Source organism: Rattus norvegicus, chromosome 19 (genome assembly GCF_021556685.1).
Source record: "Rattus norvegicus strain SHRSP/BbbUtx chromosome 19, alternate assembly SHRSP_T2T, whole genome shotgun sequence".
Lineage (NCBI taxonomy): Eukaryota > Metazoa > Chordata > Mammalia > Rodentia > Muridae > Rattus > Rattus norvegicus.
The window spans coordinates 17,766,440-17,779,105 of NC_141552.1; positions in this window are offsets into that span (position 1 = coordinate 17,766,440).

Sequence of the window (12,666 nt, forward strand, 5' to 3'; positions counted from 1 at the left end):
TTCCAAGGTCTCTCTAGGAGACAATAGAATGTCCAGGAAGGGACTGCTGATGTCATGGATAACAGACTTTGCCTCCCTGCTAATGTTCTCCCTGTACTGAGCAAAAGCTGATGGACCCTTTTCAGGGGACTTCCCTGTGGCATAGCCACTGAGCACCACATGCTTCCAAAGTCAAATTTGGCTCTAGGCTTGATTGGAAAAACCTAAATCATTGCTATGTATCTAAATGTGTGCTTCCTCTCCAATCCCTGCACAGAAATGTTTCATCCTACCTCAAATTCTCCTCAGTCAGCAATATTACCCATTAAAGATTACTGAGAAATCACACCAGTTCCTATAAGTAGCCAAAGAGGTCTCCTGTCTCATCATGTGCAGGTGCATGAAATCACACCCAGAAATAGCCTGTAGGGTAGGTTGCAATGTGGGTGTGTGTTATAGGTACAACCTGAAGCTTTGTGCTTAACATTTGACAGTTGCCACCAGATTCCTTAGGAGAAAGAATTGCATTCATTATGGTCCTGGCAACAAAGTGGTGATCTGTTAGCAGAGGAAACTGAAATATTGGTCCACCAGTGAATGCACCCTCAGGCTGAGTGTGGGGCTCTCCTCTTTGCACTTAAGTTACCAAAGCAGGATTGCTTACAGGCCTCTCTAAGCTATAACGTGTGATTTCATCTGAAAAATAAAATAGTCAGCAGATGTGGGGGGGGGGGATGCAGCCAAAGGAGTAGGACAAGCCTAGAGACATAACTCAGTGGACAGAGTAAGAAACAAGCATCTTCACTCCTGTTTCATGGATCACCCCACAAAACACAAAAGCATCTATCGTACTAAAAATAAACCAGTTATTTTATTGAATGCATACACTAATACTGTTTACAGTATTAGTGGCAAAGCTCAGATTTTGGGGGCAGATCCATGACTTGAACTATCTTCCTGACAACATATAAAGCAATAAATAAATAAATAAATAAATAAATAAATAAGAAAAAAAACACAAAAATAAAAAACACAAAAAGCACAAGCCTCTCATGTGAAGTTACAGAAGAGTGGTCCAGTGGTCACTTCTGACCAAGCCATTTTAGCTATGACAGTGCATAGTGACCCTTAATTTGATGGGTCCTATATAAAGCTTTGTGCAATATTGTCATTTTAACAAACCTCTTCCAGAACATACATAACGACACAGGATATGATTGCCATGTCCTTGCTGTGTATCAAGTTATTTTTCTGTGTCCTTGATTGTCAGGCATATTACACCAACAATCTGAGATGGCTGGTAGACTTGGAAGAAAGTGGATATGAAAGATCCCCGTTTGATATCAGTACTGCCATTTCTTAAGCATGAGAATCTTTTAAGCTGGCCCTCGCTTAGCCCCTAGACGTTAGACAATAGACCAGAAAGTACAGAAAGCACATTCCCACCCACTCTCTAGGAAGCTGCCCGACCATAAGAACAGAGGGTATAGAACATATTTACTGCAGGGCAATTACAAGACAGGAAACATCTCTGGGAAGCTGACTGACCACTATAGAAATGAGATGTCCTGGGTAGTGAATGCAGCTGTGCTATAGGCTGACATCGCTATAGCCTTGTCCTGAGAACTCCAGAAGAGAAACACCTGCCAAGACAGATATCCTTGGTCCTTGTCCTGGGAACTCCAGGATAAGAAAACATATATCAAGTCAGACGTCCTTGGTACTGAAATAGCTGCATTGATGTGGTTATGGCCTTATCCCAGGAATCCAGGCCGAGAAACATCTGCCTAGTTATCCTTGGCACCGAAATAGCTGAGCTAATTAAACTGTGTGATCGTAAATGACTGTTTAAGCTGTACATTTCTGTTGTTCGAGGCTCCTCACATCCCTCCTGCGTGTGGACCATGTCGAGCCCCAGTGCATTGGTGTCCCAAAGTAAACCTCTTGTTTTTACATCAAGACTGAGTCCTGTGTGTTCATGGGGTGGTGATTGTCCTCAGGACTGGAGCGAGAGTCTCCTCTGTCTGAGGGTCTTTCAGATAAAGCTATAGTTGTGGGTTACACACCTCAATTCTCATTGGCTAATGCTGTCCTCACAGTCCTTGGAGGCTCCTTTGTAAGACTACCTGTTGGAAAGTAGAAGCAGCTTTATTTGAGCTCAAAGTGAACCTGACAAGCAACGTAGAGAACAAGATGGGGTAAGTGAGAACCTGTCTAAAACCAGCACAAAAACCCACCCTTCATTCAAAGCATCATCTACCAATTCTTGAATTTTTACCATTCTCTGCCATCCAGTCTTTCATTCAGGAAAGGTAGAAAAAAACTGGAAATGATCTTTGTATTCTAAGGACCTTGATCTGTCTTTCCTTAGGTTCACGTTAAGAACAAATGAAATGGGTATCACCATCTGAACAACTTAGTATCACCTACTCAGCATTTCTAGCCTAATACTGTGCCTATGGCAATCTCAAGCTTCCCTGAGTGTTGCTGCACCGGCAAGAAGAATGCAGAACTGAGGTCAAACCCCAGTGAACCTTTCAAGGGGTTAGAAGAAAGCCATCAGAGATACTGCACTTCTTTGTCCTTAGATTAAATCAAGATGATACAACGTGAATCTATTGGGCTATTCAACCATACATCTTCCTCACAACCCCACCTATCTGAGTTCATTGCTTGGCAGAATTCATGCCCCACCATCCTAGATATTTCTTGATTCATTGCTGCCAAGGGCCAGGTTTCCTGAGTTTTTTTTTTTTTTTTTTGGTTCTATTTTTCGGAGCTGGGGATCGAACCCAGGGCCTTGCGCATCCTAGGTAGCGCTCTACCACTGAGCTAAATCCCCAACCCCGTGTTTTGTTTTTTATAGAATTGGGTGTAGTCAATCATAGTTGCCCTCTGTAAGAAATGACAAATATCTATAATAACTGACCACACTGTACTTGTGTATACAAGTACAGTAGTGGAAAATTCAGCATAACTGAGGAGTGGGAAATCACCACTGTGTCCTGGCCTTTCTCTGCCCATATCACAGCTCACAGGCGGCTGGGTCAAACCTTGAGTTCTTCTGTAGAAACAGAGTGATGTTGAATGGACACTGAGCAGGCAGAGCAACACAGCTGAGGCAACTCAATTCCAGCAAGAAATGCATTATGTGTTTCCCATCTTAACAGCTCCTTTTGAGGACTTGTCCCCACACCTAGCTTAAACACAGCAATTTTCATACATGCCAGCCTGCTATTTCATATTGTTGCTGTAATACGCCTCCACATCATAGATTTCAAAAAAGAAAGAAAATAAACCTGACACTGAGAAGGGTGATGCTTGTCAACATCTAGTGCGTTGGCGGCCCAGGTAAGGTCACAAATAACCACTACACAGGGGATGCAGAGCAAAGGCAGATGCAACTGCATGCAGCTGCAAGCTTATTAACCCTTATATAGGCATGAATATGCATTACCTCACTTTCCCTTTCGGCAAGATATAATAAGATCGTTATTCCCATGATACCAGGAACGACTGAGGCAAGACTAGGCAAAGAAGTGAGAGTAAGCAAAGGCTTCTCCTTAAAATATCTGTATAGCAAATCACCCCTCTTCCTAGTATCACAATATACTTGTCATAACCCAGAGAGCATGAGAGCCGCTTCCACAAAAAATGGACACAGTACAGCATAGTGTAAGGTAAAGTGAGAAAAACATTTTCTACTCAAGGGCAGCATTGCAGCCCCTGCTTGCATCCCTCAGCCGTCTTTCCTTGATCCTGTCTGGGAAGTGTCTCTCAGTGACTCCTCAATTTCTCTCTTTGTCCTTTTGTTTTAAAAGTAACACTTTCTATAACATAGCTAAATGTCCTTGAAGGGGTTTAATCATGCAAAAAGAAAGCAATATAATATATAATGTATGCAACCTTTAATGAGTGTATCTATTTTCTTAGGGGTATTATTCAGATACCTTCCCAGATCTGGATTTAACTTTGGTAATTGTTATCTGTCTACAAAATCAACAATATCGAATGAATATTCCAGTTTTCTGGCATAAAGTCCTCGGGAGTAAGAACTAATGATTTTGGAATTTGCTCGGTGTCTATTGTTATGTCCCTCATTTCATTTCTGATTTGTAATTCATTACTGTCTCTCTTGTGCATTGTTAGTTTGAGGAAGGGTTGTCTCTCTTGTGGATCTTCTCAAAAAAAAAAAAAAAGAGGAAGAAAAGACAGCTCTTGCTTTCCTTGACTTTGTGTTTTTCTCTTTGTTTCTAAAGGCTTGATTTCAACCCTGAGTTTATTGCCCTTCATCAGATCCTACTAGACTCTCTATGGGATGAGGCTTTGCCTCACTTGGTAACAGCAGCATGGAATAAACGAAGCTTCTGCTGATCTCTGTTGTGGTGTTGCACATCACAATCTCACCGAAAACCATGCATAGCCTGGTTTTAGACTCTATTAAAGCAGCCCAGTATTTCAGTGTTACCTGCAAGGTGCCATGGAACAGTAGTAACATAATTCTGCATGCACATCGACAGGTTTCTCCACGGTCTTCTGGGTCATTTGATAATAATTTATAGTGAGTTCATGGATGAACACACACACACACACACACACACACACACACACTTTACTGACATGGTGCATATTCTTTGCACACCAAAAATAAAGTGAGCATTACTGAAAATGCACCAATAATGGAATCGATGGAGGGAGGTGTAGGGAAGCTGGGGATTAGAGTTACTTAAAAGACCGGATGCAGATTCTCCTTCTATTGGAGGAGAAACTTGATAGACAATGTGGTTCTGTATTGTCTTTCTCTAGAGCACACAGGACTAGGGTGGCAGCTAGGGCTTTGAGCATGTTTGGCAAGTACTGTAGCACTGAATTAAATCCTAGGGCTGGAACCCTATTAATCATCTACAACAATTACAGGGCAGGCTGGATGACGACACTCAGCTGACAATGTGGACATCTCAAGACAGTCACTGGACAATGGCTGACACACTTGTCTGAAGACTGGAAATGTTTCTCTATCTTGGAGAGGAAAGAAGTATCCTCCAACTACATTGTCCTCTAAGGAAGTTTATTCAGGTGAGGGATGACAGGGACTGTTTTGTCTCACGTCACACATGTCAGTAGTAAATATCCTAGGTATTGGATGGCGCTGCTAGCATTTACAGAACAAAGCACATAGTGTTGGGAAGGATAATAAATTATGAGTAGGATTAGAAAACCCCAAGCCTCTTCCAGGTTCTAGGAGAGCAAAAAAAAAAAAAAAATTACCACGAAATACAGCATTAATGTGATAGTTTGGTTAAATCTAGTTACTAGTTTCTATTGTGATACCTATTGTCAGTGCCTGTGCCGACAGTGTGTGAATATCAGGTGTAGGTTTGTGGGGTTGAAAGAAAACATGTACACGGGTCACCCCTTTTTAGCGAGTGCCACCAAGGCTTTACTGAGATCTCCTTATATACCAGAGGCAAAAGCAGTGGAAAAACAACAAGGCAGGTGAAAATCCCCAACCAGGAAAATAGGACAAGTCTGTGTGGTGAAAGTTCCAGCCCAATCAGGGGCATAAACAGCTTCTTCAAAACAAGAAGCAGGAAAGCTCAGTGGGGAGGAAGGGTGCCATGGAAAATCCCAGCCCCAAATCAGGGGCTAAGAGCAGCTGGCAAAGGTGTAAACAATTTCTTGCTATAGCAGGCTGAAAGGCTCAGCGAGGGGGGAGGGAAACACCAAGGTAGGGCCCAACAGGAGCCTTCACTGGTGGCTCTAATGTTTCACTTTCCTCTGCCAACTGGCCTCCACACTGTTTCTAGCACCATAATGATTTCAAGTCTTCCTCCTAAGGAATTTTGTGGCAACCCTTGAATGCTAAGCACAAGGCTTCATGAGTGTTCCCCTAACACACACCCACATTGCAACCTTCCATGCAGGCTATTTCTTGATGTGATTTCAAGCACCTGTACATAATAAGACAGGAGAACATTTTGACTGCATATTCAAACTGGTATTATTTCTCAGGAATTTTTAATGGCTAATATTGGTGAAGGAGGATAATTTGAGTTAGGATGAGACATTTTTCGGCAGGATTTGGAAGGAAACATTCATTTAGATGCATAGGAATTACTAAGGTTTTTATAATCAAGCCTTGAGGAATATTTGGTTTTGGAAGCAGGAGGTGCTCAGTGGCTCTGCCCTGGGAAAGTCTCCTGGAAAGGACACCTCAGCTTATGCTCAGTACAGGGAGAACATTAGCAGGGAGGCAAAGTCTGCTCCCCATGACATCTGCTGTCCCTTCTTGGACATTGTACTGTCTCCTAGAGAGTTCTTGGCGTCCTCTGCTATGTCACCAGTGTTGTAGTGACAACCAGTGCCCTAGTTTCTCTCAGTCCGAGTCTGGCAGATACATCCTAAGACATGTTTTCCAGTCTTAGAAGTGTTTTGGGAGGGGGGATGTCGATTGTGGAGAGACTAGGGTGAAGGAGTCTGACCTTTCGTCTCAAAGAAATGATTGACCAAGAAAGTGGTTCTGGGGAATGTGGAGTAAGTTCTGGGCAGTGTCTTTTGAGCTTTCTGTGGAGGCGGGGGGGGGGATGGTGGGGGTCCCGCAAGCTTAAGCTGACCTTTCTGGACAACTGACAACTGACAACTGGAGCATCTGCAAAGGAATTGAATTTCCATGAATATCACAGTTCCTGAAGGTCATGGATTTCAGAACATTAATTTTCCCATCCCCAAAGAAAGGATATGGTAAGGCCAATGCTACTATTCTGTGAACTTCTGGCCTTTACTTTTAAAGTTTATTTGTGGCTTGTTTTTTCTTTGTTTATTTATTTATTTAGTGGGTAATATTATTTATTGCCAAAGTCAAACATCTGGGTTACATCCTGGGACCCACATGACAGAAGGAGAGAAATGGCTCCTGAAAGTTGTTTGGTCATGTGCTGCACACACACACACACACACACACACACACACACACACACACACACACACACACACAGAGACACTCATACTCATACTCTCACTCATACACACACAAACTTTAAAGCAATAGTAATTTTTCTTAGAGTCTGATATAATTGGTTCTAATACAAAGACAGCCTGAGTGTAGTTACTATATAATTAAATAGTACTCATGCTCTCAGGCAAAGAGTTTAAAGTTTATAGGTACCTAATAAACTCGCACTGGGACATATAAAGAACATTTAAATGTTCAGCAGAAATACAAAGAACAACTAATTTAATTTGTTAAAAGTGAAAGCTTATACAATTCTGAAGGTTTTTATGCTGGTTTTATTATACATGTAATTATGAAAAGAAAACATACATACTTGATCAATGAAATGAGGAAGAGTGATTTAATGAACAGAAAAATGGATGGTACTTCAAAACTTCCATGATTACATATTATCTATTTAATTCCCTCCACAATAGCAAGAAACGGACATTATTATTTATGCGACATTACAGATACATAAACCGAGAAAATATTGTTTGGCCTGATTTTCTGAGCTTTTTAAAGGTTTAGTTAATTGACAGAGCTGTGGTTTAAAATTAGGGCCCATATTCTTCTGTTTTAAATGTGTGACACTTTTCTCTTTTTTTCTCCATCTTTATTAAATTGGGTATTTCTTATTTACTTTTCAATTGTTATTACCTTTCCAGGTTTCCAGGCAAACATCCCCCTAGCCCCTCCCCCTCCCCTTCTCTATGGTTGTTCCCCTCCCCATCCTCCTCCCATTACCACCCTCCCCCCAACAAGCCCCTTCACTGGTGTTCATTCTTGGCAGGACCAAGGGCTTCCCTTTTATTTCTAGTGGGTGCTGCTCTCCCTGCTCCATGGGAAGTGGATGGGGGGAAGGCCCGGGCCTGAGGTGAGTTGGAACTGGGGTAGAAAGGAATAGGGCCTCCTAGGTGAGAATGCCAAACCACCACTGCTGCTGCAGCCACCATGGAGAAGCCCTTGTTCCTGCCGCAGGGAGGAGAGTCTTGTGCCCACAAGATGGCTGAAGGGGAGCTGAGAGTGGACAGCTTCATCACCCGCCTGCTGGAGGTATGAGGATATCGTCCGGGAAAATTTGTGCAGATGACTGAAGCAGAAGTCCGAGTGCTGTGTATCACGTCTCGTGAAATCTTTCTTAGCCAGCCAACAGCTGTGAACACAGGTTTCTTTTGGAGAGCAGGCCTGTGCAGGCCCAGAACCTAGGTGGGACAGTTCAAGCTACCCTTTTTCCATGGCCAATCTCAGATCATATTCAGAAAGTATTTCTTGGGCTAAAGAGATGGCTTAGTGGTTAAGAGCACTGACAGCTCTTCCAGAGGTCCTGAGTTCAAATCCCAGCAACCACATGGTAGCTCACAACCATCTGTAATGAGATATGATGCCCTCTTCTGGTGTGTCTGACGACAGTCACGGTGTACTTGTATATAATAAATAAATAAATAAATCTTTAAAAAAAAAGAGTATTTCTTCCAGGTGATGGATTTCCAATTTATGGAATTGAACTAACTTAGTGATGGTGGAAGTGACACAGAGAGTTAAAGTACAGAAGGAATAATCCAGAATATCCACCAACAGTTGCTGTCACACCAGGACTTTTAAAAGCTCAGCTGCTACAGAAACAATGTAGTCTTTGGTTATTCTCAAGCTTAGGTCTTCTAGTCATTATAAGCTGACCATGACACAAAAAGAGTCATCTATATCAAAATAGAGAATAGTAACTAGATTCACACCACACTATCACATCACTACCGTATTTGAGGTTCTCAGTTAATATCTAAGAACCTGGAAGAGGCCTGCGTCTTGCTACACAAACTCATAATTTATGTCCCCATTGTCAGCTGAGATTCTTCATGCAGCCTGGGGTCAAGGAGGTCATCCCACAAAGCACAGAACACCCATCTCAGATAAACATGTATGGTTTATTGAATCCAAAACATCCATGAATTTCAGGACACAATTAAATGTTGAAACCTAAGGATAATAGATATAGAAGAGAATTAAGATTTCTAGTTCATAGATCCAGTAAACACCTTCAACAAATCATAGCAGCAAACTTCCATAAGGTAAAGAAAGAAAAGGCCATAAAGGTACAACAAGCCTACAGAACATCAAACTAATTGTACCAGAAAAATTCCTTCATTCACATAATAATTAAAACGCTAAATGCACAGATCAAGAAAGAACATTAAAAGGGGTAAGGTATAAATATCTAGTAACAAATAAATTCAGACGTATCTGAATTACACCAGACTTCTCAACAGAGATTCTAAAAGTCAGAAAATCTTGGGCAGACACAGGCTCCTATATCCAGCAAAATCCTCAATCACCATAAAAGGAGGAACCAGGATATTTCATGACAAAACCAAATTTAAACAATTCTTTTCTGTAAGAAAGCACAACAGAGGCTAATTGGAGGAAAACTCCAAGATAATGAACTAAACTATACCCAAGAAAAACCAAGAAATTAATCTTCTCTCAATAATTTAAAAAAAGAGAAGCACACAAACATAATTTCACCTATAACCAGAAAAAGAAGAGAATGCAGCAATCATTGGCTTTCATATCTGACCAGATCCTCTTTCCCTAATCCCCAAGCTCCCAGGGGCCAAACTGCCAGCCAAAGTGTATGCAAGGATGCTCTATGGTTCAAGGTGAGGTCTGTAGCCCCACCAAAGGGAGATCCTAGAGGTGTGAGATGGGGATGGATATGTGTGGGTGCAGGAGCACTGTCACATAGGCAAAGCTGAGCAGAAATGGGATGTAAATTTGATGAGGGGAGTCTGGAAAGCAGGACAACAGTTGAAATGTAAATAAATAAAATAACCGATTAATAAAAAATAGCCAAAAATAAAATAACAAGTAAAAAGGTAAATGAAAATTAAACCAAATAAACCAACCAAACAAACAAAAACCCCTGTGGTGGATTGGCCTAATGCTGCTTGTATTTTAATGCTAATTTGTAGAACTCAAGACTGGTTAACCCCAAATAACTGACCCTGCTCCCAGTTAACTGTGATTATAAAGAAGCCAACAGCCAACAGCTGCACAGCAGAGAAATGGGGGAGGTGAACATTCAGGGCTTTGCTAGAGAGGATCATGAGGAGGGAAGAAGGAGGAAGAAGCTGCCAGAGAATAAAGGAAGAACGTGTGTGATGGAGAGGAGAGAGGAAGAGGACAGCAGCCATGGTTAAGGGAGAGGAGAGCCTGGTCCTGAGGGCTGTCCAAGGGGAACAAAGAGCAGCCAAGATGCTACACAGCCTGTAAGAGTTAGCATTATTGTTTGGAATGTAGATCTGGTACCATGGAGGGCAGGCAGCTGCACAGCTACAGTGCTGACTAATGCACACTAAAAATAAATTTAACAAAATATGTATAACCAGTAAGACTGCTCTGTAGAGGATCCTAAAAGGAATACTTTAGTTTGAAGGGAAGGACAAAATACCAGAGAACACAGGGGATAAATTAATAAAACTAGGAAAGTTAATCAAAGAAGACTGTGAAAACCACAAAAATTAAGAAAATGACAAAATTTAATACATAGGTTTAAATAATAATTACATATCACTAAACTCAATATCTAGGGTGGTGGGGCATGAATTCTGCCATGGTCTGAACTCAGAAAGGTGGGGTTGGGAGAAACATGTCTGGTTAAATAGTCCACCCACATTGTGTCAATGTGATTTAATCTAAGGACAAAGAAGTGGAGCATCTCTCATGGCTTTCTTCTAACCCCTTGAAAGGATCACTGGGGTGTGTCCTCAGTACTTCATACTTCTTGCTAGGTCAGCGAAACTCAGGGAAGCTTGAGATTGTCATAGCACAGTATTAGGCTAGATATACTGAGTAGATGATACTAAGTTGTTCAGATGGTGATACCCATTTGCATGTGTTCTTAATGTGGACCTAAGGAAAGAGAGATCAAGGTCCTTAGAATAGAAGGAACATTCCCAGTCCTTTTCTACCATTCCAGACTGAAAGGCTGGTAGGGAGAAAGTGGTAAATAATAAAGAATTAATAGATGATGCTTTGAATGAAGGGTTGGTTTTTGTGCTGGTTTTAGACAGGGTCTCACGTATCCATGTTGCCCTCTCCCTGGCTGGCCCGGTTCACTTTGAAGTCAGTGCTTCCATTTCCAATAGACAGTCTTACAAGAGGGGCCTCCGAGGTCTCTAGGACAGCATTAGCCATTGACAGTTGAGGTGTGCAACCCACAACTATAGTTTTAGCCACTTTGTTCCATGTCTACCAGCTATTTCAGATTGTTGCTGTCTATGCCTGACAATCAAGGACACAGAAAAATAACCTGATAGAGAGCAAGGACATGGTGATCACATCCTTGCCTCTGCTGTATGTTCTGGATGAGGTTTGTTAAAATTCCAATATTGCAAAAAGCTTTATATAGGGCCCATCACATTAAGGGTCACTGTGCACTGTTTCATCTAAAATGGCCTAATCAGAACTGACCGCCAGACAACACTTCCTGCGAAGTTCCTATGAGAAGCTTAAGTTTTTTGTGTTTTTTTCTTCTTCCTTCCTTCCTTCCTTCCTTCCTTCCTTCCTTCCTTTCTTTCTTTCTTTCCTTCTTTCTTTCTTTCCTTCTTTCTTTCTTTCTTTCTTTCTTTCTTTCTTTCTTTCTTTCTTTCTTTCTTTCTTTCTTTCTTTATAGGTTTAGAGGAATGTATTTTGGGCCACGGATCTGCCCCTAGTATCTTAGCTATGGATGTGATCAATCAGTGTTAGTGTGTGCATTCAATAAAATGTCCATTTTTGACTAAGGTAGATGCTTCTGTGTTTTGTGGGGTGACCCATTGTCAATGTCTAGTGAGTTGGGGCCCTGGGTATGGTCGCATACCCCAGGACACAGGGGGTGCAGAGCAAAGGCAAAAGAAACTGTACGCAGTTGCAAGCTTTATTAATCTTTATTAAGCTAAGAATATGCATTACTACAATTTTCATTGTGTCAAGATACCATAAGATCATTATTCCCAGGATACCAGGAACAATGAGGGAAGATTAAACAAAGAAAGACTAATAAACAAAAGCTTCTTCTAAAAATATTCATATAACAAATCACCTCTCTTATTATAATCAAAATATACTCACCATTACCAAGAGAGCGTTAGAACCACTTCCACAAAACGGGACACAGCAGAACATAATTTAAGGCCAAGTGAGAAAAACATTTTCTTCTCCAGGGCGGCATTCCAGCCCCTACTTGAATCTGTCACCAGGCCTTTCTTGACCCTGCCTGGGACCTGCATCTCTATGTCTTAACAATTCCTTCTTTTTTCTTTTGTTTTAAAGTAACACTTTACATAACATAGCTAAAGGTCCTTGTAGGGGTTTAGTCATGTAAAAATAAAGCAACATAATACATAATGTACATAAGATTATGGCAAAACTAGCTCCTCCCATGCTATGGAAAATCCTTTGAAGCCAAGCCTTGGGATCTAATCCTGTCAATTGATCAGCCAATAATTTAGCTATTTCCATAGGGGTAGTATCTTCTAGCTGTTTACCAAAAGACATTCGAACATCATATTTCAAGGCATTAATTACTTTTGAAGCACTTTCATTGCCCTCTAAATAGGCTTGAATTAACCCCAGTCATGTTCTGTGTCATTATCCATATATTTACTAACAGAAAAGTAGTAGGATTTCATCATGATAAGCAATATAAGCCCAACAAC